Here is a 15,769-nt window from a genome sequence, read left to right as displayed (position 1 = left end):
TAAAAGAACATGAAATAAGTACTTGTTTTGCAGTAATGGGGAACAGGTTGAGGTTTTGGAGATGCTACATCTTCTGAATCTCTGCTTTCCTACTGTCTTCTTCTTCAAACACGCAAGGCTCCTTCCATGGCAAGCTGTATGTAGGGTTTCACCGTTGTCAATGGCTACCTCCCATCCTCTCAGTGGAAATGTTCAACGCACCCTGTCACGGCACGGCTATCCATCTGTCGGTTCTCAATCAGGCCGGAATAGAATCCAGTGATTCTTTTGCGTCTGTCACTAACGCCCCGCCTTCAGGAGTTTGAAGCTCGTCACAGTCACTCAATCATTGAATCCTACTCAGAATACCACAGACAAGGTTTAGACCTTCCGGATTCTCTTGAATGCCGCCATCAGTTCTAGCTTATACCACGAAGATTCTGATTAAAGAATCCAAGAGATATCTACTTAATCTAAGGTAGAACGGAGGTGGTTGTCAGGCACACGTTCATAGTTGAGAATGATGATGATTGTCACGGATCATCACATTCATCCGGTTTAAGAACAAGTGATATCTTAGAATGGAAGCAAGCATCATTGAATAAGAAACAGTAGTAATTGCATTAATCCATCAGGACACAGCAGAGCTCCTCACCCCCAACCATGGGGTTTAGAGACTCATGCCGTGGAAAGTACACAAAGAAACGTGTAAAGTGTCATGAGGTACAGATACAATGTCAAAAGATCCTATTAATAGTAAGCTAGTAACCTAGGGTATACAGAAATGAGTAAATGAGGTAAAAATCCACTTCTGGGTCCACTTAGTGTGTGCTTGGGCTAAGCATTGAAACTTTTATGTGTAGAGACGTTTTCTGGAGTTAAACGCCAGTTCTCATGCCAGTTTGGGCGTTTAACTCCAAGTTTTATGCCAGTTCCAGCGTTAAACGCTGGAAATTCTGAGGCTGATTTGCCACGCCGGTTTGGGCCATCAAATCTCGGGCAAAGTATGGACTATTATACATTGCTGGAAAGCCCAGGATGTCTACTTTCCAATGCCATTGTGAGCGCGCCAATTGAGCTTCTGTAGCTCCAGAAAATCCACTTCGAGTGCAGGGAGGTCAGAATCCAATAGCATCTCCAGTCCTTTCCAGTCTCTGAATAAGATTTTTGCTCAGGACCCTCAATTTCAGCCAGAAAATACCTGAAATCACAGAAAAACACACAAACTCATAGTAAAGTCCAGAAAAGTGAATTTTAACTAAAAACTAATAAAAATATACTAAAAACTAACTAGATTATACTAAAAACATACTAAAAACAACGCCAAAAAGCGTATAAATTATCCGCTCATCAGTATCTCTATCTTATTTTATATTTTATTCATCTTTTAATTATCAAAACCCCATAACCATTTAAATCTGCCTAAATGAGATTTACAAGGTGACCATAGCTTGCTTCAAGCCGACAATCTCTGTGGGATCGACCCTTACTCACGTAAGGTATTACTTGGACGACCTAGTACACTTGCTGGTCAGCTGCACGGAGTTGTGAAGAAAGTGTGTGATCACGATTCCGTGTACCAAGTTTTTGGCGCCGTTGCCGTGGATTGTTCGAGTTTGGACAACTGACGGTTCATCTTGTTGCTTAGATTAGGTATTTTTCTTTTTATTTTCTTCTTCAGAATTTTTTAGAATGAATTCTAGAGTTTCAGATGATGCTTTTATCATCACAGGAGCTAGTTGATTCTCATCAATTTGGCTGTTGTATGTAATGTCCTGCTGAAGCTTGGTTGACCATGTCTAATCTTTTTAGACTGAAGCTTTAGACTAATATTGCATGATTCCCGGAATTTGTATTAAAAATTTTGAGTTTCTTATTTTCTTTTTCAAAATAATTTTTGAAAAAATACAAAAAAATTATAAAATCATAAAATCAAAAATATTTTGTGCTTCTTGTTTGAGTCTAGTGTCAATTTTTAAGTTTGCTGTCAATTGCATGTTTTCATTTTTCTTGCAAATTTTCGAAAACTCATGCATGGTGTTCTTCATGATCTTCAAGTTGTTCTTGATGATTTTACTTGTCTAATCTTTAAATTCTCTTGTTTTGTGTCTTTTGTTGTTTCTCATCTGCATTCTCAATTTGTTAGTGTCTCTAGTATGAAAATTTCTATGTTTGTTGTCTTGCATGTCTTTCTTTTCTTAAAAATTTTCAAAAATATATTCTTAATGTTCATCTTGACATTCAAAGTGTTCTTGCATGCATTGTTTATTTGATCTTTGTTTTTCATGATTAGTTTCATTTTGTTGTTTTTCTCTCTCATCATTAAAAATTCAAAAAAAAAATTCAAAACTATGTCTTTTCAAGTCAATAATACAGAGAATTGAAGATTCAGAACATACAGCAGAAGAATCACAGAGAAAAAGCTGGGCATTCAAAACACCCAGTGAGGAAGGAATTCTGGCGTTTAAACGCCAGCCAGGGTACCTGGTTGGGTGTTTAACGCCCAAGGAGGTAACCAAATGGGCGTTAAACGCTAGAATGGATACCATTCTGGGCGTTTAATGCCAGGATAGCACCAAGGAGGTAGTTTTGTTTTCAATTCAAATCTTTTTCAAATTTTCATGTTTTAAAACTAATTTTTCAAAATCTTATCTTTTCCATATCCTCTCATATCAATCATATCTTTTTCAAAATCAAATCTTTTTCATTTATTCTTTCAATATTTTTGAATATCCTTGCTAACAATTAATGCTGTGATTCAAAAATATCAAGTTTGTTACTTTCCTCTTAAGAAAGGTTCAATATTTGAATTTTAGAATCAAATCTTTTAATTTCTTGTTAGTCAAGTCATCAATTTTAAAAATCAAATCTTTTTCAACCATGTCTTTTCAATCATATGTTTTCAAATATATCTTTTTAAAAATTAAATCTTTTTCAAATCATATCTTTTTCAAATTTTAATTTCAAAATCTTTTTCTAACTTCTTATCTTTAATTTCTCTCTCTCTCTAATTTTCGAAAATCACTAACAACCTTTTTTTCTTTTTTTTTCAAAAACCTTTTTAATTAACTAATTGTTTTAAACTCTAATCTTATTTTATTTAAAAATTTTCGAAAAATTCTCTCTCTCCCATCTCTTTCTATTTAATCACTAACACTTATCCTCCTTTAATAATTCGGACCCTCTCCCTCTCTATAAGTTTGAACTCTTCTCTCTACCTCATCCTTCTATTCCTATTTTCCTCTGACACCTCAAGGAATCTCTATACTGTGACATAGAGGATTCCATACTTTCTTTGTTTTCTTCTCTTTTATATGAGTAGGAACAAAGATAAAGGCATTCTTGTTGAAGCTTATCCGATCCTGAACCTGAATGGACTCTAAAGAGGAAGCTAAGAGAAGCTAAAGCATAACTCTCTGGAGAGGACCTGATAGAAATCTTTGAAAAAGAAGAAGACATGGCAACCGAAAATAACAACAATGCCAACAATGCAAGGAAGGTGCTTGGTGACTTTACTACACCAACTCCCGACTTCTATGGGAGAAGCATCTCTATTCCTGCCATTGGAGCAAACAACTTTGAGCCTAAGCCTCAATTAGTTTCTCTGATGCAACAGAATTGTAAGTTTCAAGGACTTCTATTGGAAGATCCTCATCAGCTCTTGGCTGAATTTTTGCAAATCTGTGACACTGTTAAGACCAGTGGAGTTGATCCCGAGGTCTACAGACTTATACTTTTCCCTTTTACTGTAAGAGACAGAGCTACTATATGGTTGAACTCACAATCTAAAGACAGTCTGAACTCTTGGGAAGAACTAGTCAATGCCTTCTTAGCCAAATTCTTTCCATCTCAAAAGATGAGTAAGCTTAGAGTGGAAGTTCAAACCTTCAAACAGAAAGAAGGTGAATCCCTCTATGAAGCCTGGGAAAGATACAAGCAATTGATCAGAAGGTGTCCCTTTGACATGCTTTCAAAATGGAGCATCATAGGTATCTTCTATGATGGCCTGTCTGAGTTATCCAAGATGTCATTGGACCATTCTGTAGGCAAATCTATTCATTTGAAGAAAATGCTTGCAGAAGCCCAGGAACTCAGAAGAAAGTAGTTCATGAGATTGATACTCTGAATACCATATTAGCTCAGAATAAAATATTGACTCAGCAAGTCAATATGATTTCTCAGTATCTGATTGGATTGCAAGCTGCATCCGACAGTGCTAAAGAAGCCTCCTCTAAAGGAGAAGCTTATGACCCTGAAAATCCTACAATGGATGTGGTGAATTACATGGGAGAACCCTATGGAAACACCTATAATTCTTCATGGAGGAATCACCCAAATTTCTCATGGAAGGATCAACAGAAGCCTCAACAAGGCTTCAATAACAATAATGGTGGGTGAAACAGGTTTGGTAATAGCAAGCCTTTTCCATCATCTTCTCAGCAACAGACAGAGAACTCTAAACAGAATAGTTCTGGCTTAGCACCCATGGTCTCTGATCTATCTAAGACCACACTAAGTTTCAGAATGAAACAAGATCCTCCATTAGAAATTTGGAGGCACAAGCGGGTTAGCTGAGTAAAAAGGTTATTGAAACTCCTCCTAGCACTCTCCCAAGCAATAAAGAAGAAAATCCCTAGAGAGAGTGCAAGGCCATAACCATGAACAACATGGCCGAACCTGGAGAGAGTGTGGAGGACGTGATTCCCATTGAGAAAAACCTCATGGGATGTCCTCTAAACGAAAAGGAGTTCCCCTTTGAGGAACTAAGGGAATCTGAGGCTCACACAAAGACCATAGAGATTCCATTGAACCTACTTCTGCCATTCCTGAGCTCTGAAGAATATTCTTCTTCTAAAGTAGATGAAGTTACTACTCAAGAGCAAGATGCTAAGTACCTTGGAGCAATCATGAAGCTGAATGCCAAGTTATTTGGTAATGAGACTTGGGAGGATGAACCTCCATTGCTCATTGATGAACTAAACGCCTTGGCTCAGGTGAAGATACCTCAAAAGAAAGAGGATCCTGGAAGGTTCTTAACACCATGTACCATAGGCACCATGACTTTTGAGAAGATTTGTGTGACCTGGGGTCAGGCATAAAACTCATGCCACTCTCTGTAATGGAGAAACTGGGAATCTTTGAGGTTGGTGCACGAAATTGTGATCAATACTTTTCACAAATCAAATAATCCCCGGTAATGAATCCAAAAACTTGGTGTTCAATACCATGGCATAAACACAACTTCGCACAACTAACCAGCAAGTGTACTGGGTCGTCCAAGTAATAAACCTTACGCGAGTAAGGGTCGATCCCACAGAGATTGTTGGTATGAAGCAAGCTATGGTCACCTTGTAAATCTTAGTCAGGCAAACTCAAATAGATATGGGTGATATACGAATAAAACATAAAGATAAAGATAGAGATACTTATGTAATTCATTGGTGGGAATCTCAGATAAGCGTATGGAGATGCTGTGTTCCTTCCGTCTCTCTGCTTTCCTACTGTCTTCATCCAATCCTTCTTACTCCTTTCCATGGCAAGCTTATGCAAGGGTTTCACCGTTGTTAGTGTTTACCTCCCATCCTCTCAGTGGAAATGTTCAACGCACCCTGTCACGGCACGGCTATCCATCTGTCGGTTCTCAATCAGGCCGGAATAGAATCCAGTGATTCTTTTGCGTCTGTCACTAATGCCCCGCCTTCAGGAGTTTGAAGCTCGTCACAGTCATTCAATCATTGAATCCTACTCAGAATACCACAGACAAGGTTAGACCTTCCGGATTCTCTTGAATGCCGCCATCAGTTCTAGCCTATACCACGAAGACTCTGATCTCACGGAATGGCTGGCTCGGTTGTCAGGCGAGCACTCGGTTGTCACGCGATCAACCATGCATCGTGTATCAGGAATCCAAGAGATATTCACCCAATCTAAGGTAGAACGGAGGTGGTTGTCAGGCACACGTTCATAGGTGAGAATGATGATGAGTGTCACGGATCATCACATTCATCAAATTGAAGAACAAGTGATATCTTAGAACAAGAACAAGCGGAATTGAATAGAGGAACAATAGTAATTGCATTAATACTCGAGGTACAGCAGAGCTCCACACCTTAATCTATGGTGTGTAGAAACTCCACCGTTGAAAATACATAAGAACAAGGTCTAGGCATCGCCGAATGGCCAGCCTCCCAAAGAGGGTTCAATCATAAAAACATGATCAAAAGCTCTAAATACAATAGTAAAAGGTCCTATATATAGAGAACTAGTAGCCTAGGGTGTACAGAGATGAGTAAATGACATAAAAATCCACTTCTGGGCCCACTTGGTGTGTTCTTGGGCTGAGCATTGAAGCATTTTCTTGTAGAGACTCTTCTTGGAGTTAAACGCCAGCTTTTATGCCAGTTTGGGCGTTTAACTCCCATTCTTGTGCCAGTTCCAGCGTTTAACGCTGGGAATTCTGAGGGTGACTTTGAACGCCGGTTTGGGCCATCAAATCTTGGGCAAAGTATGGACTATCATATATTTCTGGAAAGCCCAGGATGTCTACTTTCCAACGCCGTTGAGAGCGCGCCAATTGGGCTTCTGTAGCTCCAGAAAATCCGCTTCGAGTGCAGGGAGGTCAGAATCCAACAGCATCTGCAGTCCTTTTTAGTCTCTGAATCAGATTTTTGCTCAGGTCCCTCAATTTCAGCCAGAAAATACCTGAAATCACAGAAAAACACACAAACTCATAGTAAAGTCCAGAAAGGTGAATTTTAACTAAAAACTAATAAAAATATACTAAAAACTAACTAGATCATACTAAAAACATACTAAAAACAATGCCAAAAAGCGTACAAATTATCCGCTCATCACAACACCAAACTTAAATTGTTGCTTGTCCTCAAGCAACTGAAAATCAAATAAGATAAAAAGAAGAGAATATGCAATGAATTCCAAAAACATCTATGAAGATCAGTATTAATTAGATGAGCGGGGCTTTTATCTTTTTGCATCTGAACAGTTTTGGCATCTCACTCTATCCTTTGAAATTCAGAATGATTGGCTTCTTTAGGAACTCAGAATCCAGATAGTGTCATTGATTTTCCTGGTTAAGTATGATGATTCTTGAACACAGCTACTTATTGAGTCTTGGTCGTGGCCCAAAGCACTCTGTCTTCCAGTATTACCACCGGATACATACATGCCACAGACACATAATTGGGTGAACCTTTTCAGATTGTGACTCAGCTTTGCTAGAGTCCCCAGTTAGAGGTGTCCAGGGTTCTTAAGCACACTCTTTTTGCCTTGGATCACAACTTTATTTCTTTCTTTTTCTTTCTTTTTCTTTTTCTCTTTTTTTTTCCGAATTTTTTTTTTGTATTCACTGCTTTTTTTCTTGCTTCAAGAATCATTTTTATGATTTTTCAGATCCTCAGTAACATGTCTCCTTTTTCATCATTCTTTCAAGAGCCAATATTCATGAACCACAAATTCAAAAGACATATGCACTGTTTAAACATACATTCAGAAAACAAAAGTATTGCCACCACATCAAAATAATTAAACTGTTATAAAATTCAGAATTCATGCAATTCTACTCTTTTTCAATTAAGAACATTTTTTATTTAAGAGAGGTGATGGATTCATAGGACATTCATAACTTTAAGGCATAGACACTAAGACACTAATGATCACAAGACACAAACATAGACAAACATAAGCACTAAAATTCGAAAAACAGGAAAATAAAGAACAAGGAAATTAAAGAACGGGTCCACCTTAGTGATGGCGGCTTGTTCTTCCTCTTGAAGATCCTATGGAGTGCTTGAGCTCCTCAATGTCTCTTCCTTGTCTTTGTTGCTCCTCTCTCATGATTCTTTGATCTTCTCTAATTTCACGGAGGAGAATGGAATGTTCTTGGTGCTCCACCCTTAGTTGTCCCATGTTGGAACTCAATTCTCCTAGGGAGGTGTTTAGTTGCTCCCAATAGTTTTGTGGAGGAAAGTGCATCCCTTGAGGAATCTCAGGGATCTCATGATGAGTGGGATCTCTTGTGTGCTCCATCCTTTTCTTAGTGATGGGCTTGTCCTTATCAATGGGGATGTCTCCCTCTATGTCAACTCCAACTAAATAACAGAGGTGACAAATGAGATGAGGAAAGGCTAACCTTGCCAAGGTAGAGGACTTGTCCGCCACCTTATAAAGTTCTTGGGATATCACCTCATGAACTTCTATTTCTTCTCCAATCATGATGCTATGAATCATGATAGCCCGGTCTATAGTAACTTCGGACCGGTTGCTAGTGGGAATGATTGAGCGTTGGATAAACTCCAACCATCCTCTAGCCACGGGTTTGAGGTCATGCCTTCTCAGTTGAACCGGCTTCCCTCTTGAATCTCTCTTCCATTGGGTGCCCTCTTCACATATGACTGTGAGGACTTGGTCCAACCTTTGATCAAAGTTGACCCTTCTAGTGTAAGGATGTTCATCTCCTTGCATCATGGGCAAGTTGAATGCCACCCTTACATTTTCCGGACTAAACTCCATGTATTTCCCCCGAACCATAGTAAGCCGATTCTTTGGGTCCGGGTTCACACTTTGATCATGGTTCTTGGTGATCCATGCATTGGCATAGAACTCTTGAACCATTAAGATTCCGACTTGTTGAATGGGGTTGGTAAGAACTTCCCAACCTCTCCTTCGGATCTCATGTCGGATCTCCGGATATTCACTCTTTTTGAGTTTGAAAGGGACCTCGGGGATCACCTTCTTCAAGGCCACAACTTCATAGAAGTGGTCTTGATGCACCCTTGAGATGAATCTCTCCATCTCTCATGACTCGGAGGTAGAAGCTTTTGCCTTCCCTTTCGTCTTTCTAGAGGTTTCTCCGGCCTTGGATGCCATAAATGGTTATGGAAAAACAAAAAGCAATGCTTTTACCACACCAAACTTAAAAGGTTTGCTCGTCCTCGAGCAAAAGAAGAAAGAAGAGAGTAGGAGAAGAAGAAATGAAGGAGATGGGGGAGGCTTTGTGGTTCGGCCAAAGGAGGAGAAAGAGTGTTTATGTTGTGTGAAAATGAAGGAGTGAAGATGGGTTTATATAGGAGTGGGGGAGGGTGATGGTTCGGTCATGTACGGGAGGGTTTGGGAGGGAAAGTGGTTTGAATTTGAAGGGTGAAGTAGATGGGGTTTTATGAAGGATAGATGTGAGTGGTGAAGAGAAAGATGGGATTTGATAGGTGAAGGGTTTTTTGGGGAAGAGGTGTTGAGGTGATTGGTGAATGGGTGAAGAAGAGAGAGAGTGGTGGGGTAGGTGGGGATCCTGTGGGGTCCACAGATCCTGAGGTGTCAAGGAAAAGTCATCCCTGTACCAAGTGGCAAGCAATAATGCGTTTTGAGCCAATTCTGGCGTTAAACGCCGAGCTGGTGCCCATTTCTGGCGTTTAACGCCAAGTGCTTGCCCTTTTCTGGCATTTAACGCCAGTCTGGTGCCCCTTTCTGGCGTTAAACACCCAGAATGGTGCCAGAATGGGCGTTAAACGCCCATCTGCTAGCCTTACTGGCATTTAAACGCCAGTAGGTTCTTCCTCCAGGGTGTGCTGTTTTTCTTCCTGTTTTTCATTCTATTTTTGCTTTTTCAATTGATTTTGTGACTTCTCATGATCATTAACCTACAAAAGAACATAAAATAACAAAAGAGAATAGATAAAATATAACATTGGGTTGCCTCCCAACAAGCGCTTCTTTAATGTCATTAGCTTGACAGTGGACTCTCATGGAGCCTCACAGGTGCTCAGAGCAATGTTGGAACCTCCCAACACCAAACTTAGAGTTTGAATGTGGGGGTTCAACACCAAACTTAGAAGTTGGTTGTGGCCTCCCAACACCAAACTTAGAGTTTGACTGTGGGGGCTCTGTTTGGCTCTGTTTTGAGAGAAGCTCTTCATGCTTCCTCTCCATGGTGACAGAGGGACATCCTTGAGACTTAAACACAAAGGATTCTTCATTCACTTGAATGATCAATTCTCCTCCATCAACATCAATTACAGCCTTTGCTGTGGCTAGGAAGGGTCTGCCAAGGATGATGGATTCATCCATGCACTTCCCAGTCTCTAGGACTATGAAATCAATAGGGATGTAATGGTCTTCAACCTTAACCAGAACATCCTCTACAAGTCCATGGGCTTGTTTTCTTGAGTTGTCTGCCATCTCCAGTGAGATTCTTGCAGCTTGTACCTCAAAGATCCCTAGCTTCTCCATTACAGAGAGAGGCATGAGGTTTACACTTGACCCTAAGTCACACAAGGCCTTCTTGAAGGTCATGGTGCCTATGGTACAAGGTATGGAAAACTTCCCAGGATCTTGTCTCTTTTGAGGTAATTTCTGCCTAGACAAGTCATCCAGTTCCTTGGTGAGCAAAGGGGGTTCATCCTCCCAAGTCTCATTTCCAAATAACTTGTCATTTAGCTTCATGATTGCTCCAAGGTATTTAGCAACTTGCTCTTCAGTGACATACTCATCCTCTTCAGAGGAAGAATACTCATCAGAGCTCATGAATGGCAGAAGTGAGTCCAATGGAATCTCTATGGTCTCATTTTGAGCCTCAGATTCCCATGGTTCCTCATTGGGGAACTCATTGGAGGTTAGTGCACGCCCATTGAGGTGTTCCTCAGTGGCGTTCACTTCTTCTCTTTCCTCTCCAAATTTGGCCATGTTGATGGCCTTGCACTCTCCTTTTGGATTTTCTTCTGTATTGCTTGGAAGAGTACTTGGAGGGAGTTCAGTAACTTTCTTGCTCAGCTGTCCCACTTGTGCCTCCAAGTTCCTAATGGAGGACCTTGTTTCAGCCATGAAACTTTGAGTGGTTTTGATTAGATCAGAGACCATGGTTGCTAAGTCAGAGGGGTTCTGTTTAGCATTCTCTGTCTGTTGCTGAGAAGATGATGGAAAAGGCTTGCCATTGCTAAACCTGTTTCTTCCACCATTATTGTTGTTGAAACCTTGTTGAGGTCTCTGTTGATCCTTCCATGAAAAATTTGGATGGTTTTTCCATGAAGGATTATAGGTGTTTCCATAGGGTTCTCCCATGTAATTCACCTCTTCTATTGAAGGATTCTCAGGATCATAAGCTCCTTCCTCAGATGAAGCTTCCTTAGTACTGCTTGGTTCATTATGCATTCCAGACAGACTTTGAGAAATCATATTGACTTGTTGGGTCAATATTTTGTTCTGTGCCAATATGGCATTCAGAGTGTCAATCTCAAGAACTCCTTTCTTCTGACTAGTCCCATTGTTCACAGGATTTCTCTCAGAAGTGTACATGAATTGGTTATTTGCAACCATTTCAATTAGCTCTTGAGCTTCTGTAGGCGTCTTCTTCAGATGAAGAGAGCCTCCAGCAGAGCTATCCAAGGACATCTTGGACAGTTTAGAGAGACCATCATAGAAAATTCCTATGATGCTCCATTCAGAAAGCATGTCAGAGGGACATTTTCTGATCAATTGTTTGTATCTTTCCCAAGCTTCATAGAGGGATTCTCCTTCCTTCTGTCTGAAGGTTTGGACTTCCACTCTAAGCTTACTCAATTTTTGAGGTGGAAAGAACTTTGCCAAGAAGGCATTGACTAGCTTTTCCCAAGAGTCCAGGCTTTTTTTAGGTTGAGAGTCAACCATGTTCTAGCTCTGTCTCTTACAGCAAAAGGGAATAGCATAAGTCTGTAGACCTCAGGGTCAACCCCATTAGTCTTGACAGTGTCACAGATTTGCAAGAACTCAGCTAAAAACTGATGAGGATCTTCCAGTGGAAGTCCATGGAACTTGCAATTCTGTTGCATTATAGAAACTAGTTGAGGCTTAAGCTCAAAGTTGTTTGCTCTAATGGCAGGGATAGATATGCTTCTCCCATAGAAATCGGGAGTAGGTGCAGTAAAGTCACCCAGCACCTTCCTTGCATTGTTGGCATTGTTGTTTTCGGCTGCCATATGTTCTTCTTCTTTGAAGAATTCGGTCAGGTCCTCTAAAGAGAGTTGTGCTTTGGCTTCTCTTAGCTTTCTCTTCAAGGTCCTTTCAGGTTCAGGATCAGCTTCAACAAGAATGCCTTTGTCTTTGCTTTTGCTCATATGAGAGAGAAGAGAACAAGAAATGTGGAATCCTCTATGTCACAGTATAGAGATTCCTTGAAGTGTCAGAGGAAAAGAAGAGTAGAAGACAGAAGTAGAAAATTCGAACTTATCAAAGGAGATGGAGTTCGAATTTTGCATTAAGGAATAGTGTTAGTCCATAAATAGAAGGATGTGAGAAGAAAGGAAGAAGTTTTCGAAAATTAAGTTAAAAGATTTTGAAAACATTTTGAAAAACACTTAATTGATTTTCGAAAATAAGAGTGAAAAAGAAATCAAGTGATTTTTGAAAAAGATTTTGAAATTAGAAATCAAAAAGATTTGATTGAAAACTATTTTGAAAAAGATGTGATTAAAAAGATTTGATTGAAAAGTTATGGTTTTAAAAAGATATGATTGAAAAGATATGATTTGAAAACAATTTTAAAAAGATTTGATTTTAAAAATTAATGACTTGCCTAACAAGAAAAGATATGATTCAAACATTAAACCTTTCTCAACAGAAAAGGCAACATACTTAAAATGTTCAATCAAATCATTAATTGTTAGTAAGTATCTTTGAAAAAGGAAAGAAATTGATTTTGAAAACATTTGATTGAAAAGTTATGATTTGAAAAAGATTTGATTTTGAAAAACTTTGAAAACTTGAAAAAAATTTGATTTGAAAACAAAATCTTCCCCCTTGTGCCATCCTGGCGTTAAACGCCCAGAATGGTGCACATTGTGGCGTTTAACACCCAAACTACTACCCTTTTGGGCGTTAAACGCCCAGCCAGGCACCCTGGCTGGCGTTTAAACGCCAGTCTGTCTTCTTCACTGGGCATTTTTGAATGCCCAGCTTTTTCTGTGTGATTCCTCTGCAGTATGTTCTGAATCTTCAATTCTCTGTATTATTGACTTGAAAAGACACAAATTAAAAATATTTTTGGATTTTTAATAATAAGGAATAATCAAAATGCAACTAAAATCAAATAATAATGCATGCAAGACACCAAACTTAGCAGTTTGTATACCATTGACACTAACAAAATGAGAATGCATATAACAAAACACTAAAGTCAATAGAATTCAAAGATCAAAACAAAGAAATCATCAAGAACAACTTGAAGATCAATGAGGACACATGCATGAATGCAATAAGAATAGAAACATGCAATTGATACTAAACTTAAGATGAGACTCTAGACTCAAACAAGACATATTTTTGGATTTTATGATTTTGTAATTTTTTTGTGCTTTTTCGAAAATTAAGTGAAAAGGAAAATAAAGGTATCAAAATTCTTAATGAGAATTCCAGGAATCATGCAATGTTAGTCTAAAGCTTTAGTCTAAAGAAATTAGACATGGCTAGCCAAGCTTCAGCAGGACATTGCATTCAAGAGCTAAATTGATGAGGATCAATCAGCTTTGGTGATGATAAGAACATCACCTTGAAACACTAGAATTCATTCTTAAGAACTCTGAAGAAAAAAAAATACCTAATCTAAGCAACAAGATGAACCGTCAGTTGTCCAAACTCAACAATCCCCGGCAACGGCGCCAAAAACTTGGTGTTGTTACCGGATCTTGGCACTGATGTTACCAAAAGCTTGCTCAAAACTTGAACAATCCCCGGCAACGGCGCCAAAAACTTGGTGCGCGAAATTGTGAACAATACTTTTCACAACTCTCATAATCCCCGGTCATGAACCCCAAGAACTTGGTGTTCAATACCATGGCATTACACAACTTCGCACAACTAACCAGCAAGTGCACTGGGTCGTCCAAGTAATAAACCTTACGCGAGTAAGGGTCGATCCCACGGAGATTGTTAGTATGAAGCAAGCTATGGTCATCTTGTAAATCTTAGTCAGGCAAACTCAAATGGATATGGTGATGAACGAAAATAAACATAAAGGTAAAGATAGAGAAACTTATGTAATTCATTGGTAGGAACTTCAGATAAGCGCATGAAGATGCCTTCCCTTCCGTCTCTCTGCTTTCCTACTATCTTCATCCAATCCTTCTTACTCCTTCCCATGGCAAGCTTGTGTAGGGTTTCACCGTTGTCAATGGCTACCTCCCATCCTCTCAGTGAAAACGATTGCATATGCTCTGTCACAGCACGCGGAATTTAGCTGTCGGTTCTCGGTCAGGCCGGAATAGAATCCATCGATTCTTTTGCGTCTGTCACTAACGCCCCGCCTACTAGGAGTTTGAAGCACGTCACAGTCATTCAATCATTGAATCCTACTCAGAATACCACAGACAAGGTTAGACCTTCCGGATTCTCTTGAATGCTGCCATCAGTTCTTGCCTATACCACAAAGATTCCGATTAAAGAACCCAAGAGATAAACACCCAATCTAAGGTAGAACGGAGGTGGTTGTCAGTCACACGTTCATAGGTGAGAATGATGATGAGTGTCACGGATCATCACATTCATCAAGTTGAAGAACAAGTGATATCTTGGACAAAGAACAAGCGGAATTGAATAGAAGAACAATAGTAATTGCATTAATACTCGAGGTACAGCAGAGCTCCACACCTTAATCTATGGTGTGTAGAAACTCCACCGTTGAAAATACATAAGAACAAGAGTGATCATTGGTTTCGGCCCCAGAGAGGGAACCAGAAAAACCAAGATGAAAATACAATAGTAAAAGGTCCTATATATAGAGAACTAGTAGCCTAGGGTGTACAGAGATGAGTAAATGACATAAAAATCCACTTCCGGGCCCACTTGGTGTGTGCTTGGGCTGAGCAATGAAGCATTTTCGTGTAGAGACTCTTGTTGGAGTTAAACGCCAGCTTTTATGCCAGTTTGGGCGTTTAACTCCCATTTAGGTGCCAGTTCCGGCGTTTAACGCTGGAATTTCTGAGGGTGACTTTGAACGAAAGTTTGGGCCATCAAATCTTGGGCAAAGTATGGACTATTATATATTGCTGGAAAGCCCAGGATGTCTACTTTCCAACGCCGTTGAGAGCGCGCCAATTGGGCTTCTGTAGCTCCAGAAAATCCACTTCGAGTGCAGGGAGGTCAGAATCCAACAGCATCTGCAGTCCTTTTCAGTCTCTGAATCAGATTTTTGCTCAGGTCCCTCAATTTCAGCCAAAAAATACCTGAAATCACAGAAAAACACACAAACTCATAGTAAAGTCTAGAAAAGTGAATTTTAACTAAAAACTAATAAAAATATACTAAGAACTCAACTAAAACTACCAAAAATATACTAAAAACAATGCCAAAAAACGTATAAATTATCCGCTCATCAATAAGCCCATCACTAAAAAGAGGATGGAGCAAACAAGAGATCCCACCCATGGACCTCAACAAGAGCATGAGGAAGTCCCTCATTAAGAAATCCCTGAGATGCCTCAAGGGATGCATTTTCCTCCACACAACTATTGGGAGCAACTCAACACTTCTTTGGGAGATTTGAGTTCCGATATGGAGCAACTAAGGATGGAGCACACCAAGAGGTGCTCAAGGGTTGAGCACACCAAGAAGTGTTGAGTTGCTCCCCATAATTGTGTGGAGGAAAATACATCCCTTGAGGCATCTCAGAGATTTCTTGATGAGGGACTTCCTCATGCTCTTGTTGAGGTCCATGTGTGGGCTCTCTTATTTGCTCCATACTCTTTTTAGTAATGGGTTTGTCCTCTTCAATGAGGGTATCTTCCTCTATGACAATTCTAGCTAAATTGCA

General features: G+C 39.7%; 1 non-coding gene across 1 annotated transcript; it reads right to left on the bottom strand.

Moving 5' to 3' along the window:
* Positions 1-3,841: 3,841 nt before the first annotated feature.
* LOC112718508 (small nucleolar RNA R71) lies at positions 3,842-3,949 on the bottom strand. The gene has a single exon (XR_003160846.1). It is a non-coding gene; the product is annotated as a small nucleolar RNA R71 (small nucleolar RNA).
* Positions 3,950-15,769: the final 11,820 nt, after the last annotated feature.

This window comes from Arachis hypogaea, chromosome 10 (genome assembly GCF_003086295.3).
Source record: "Arachis hypogaea cultivar Tifrunner chromosome 10, arahy.Tifrunner.gnm2.J5K5, whole genome shotgun sequence".
NCBI lineage: Eukaryota > Viridiplantae > Streptophyta > Magnoliopsida > Fabales > Fabaceae > Arachis > Arachis hypogaea.
This window is presented reverse-complemented; position numbering and strand designations above follow the sequence as displayed.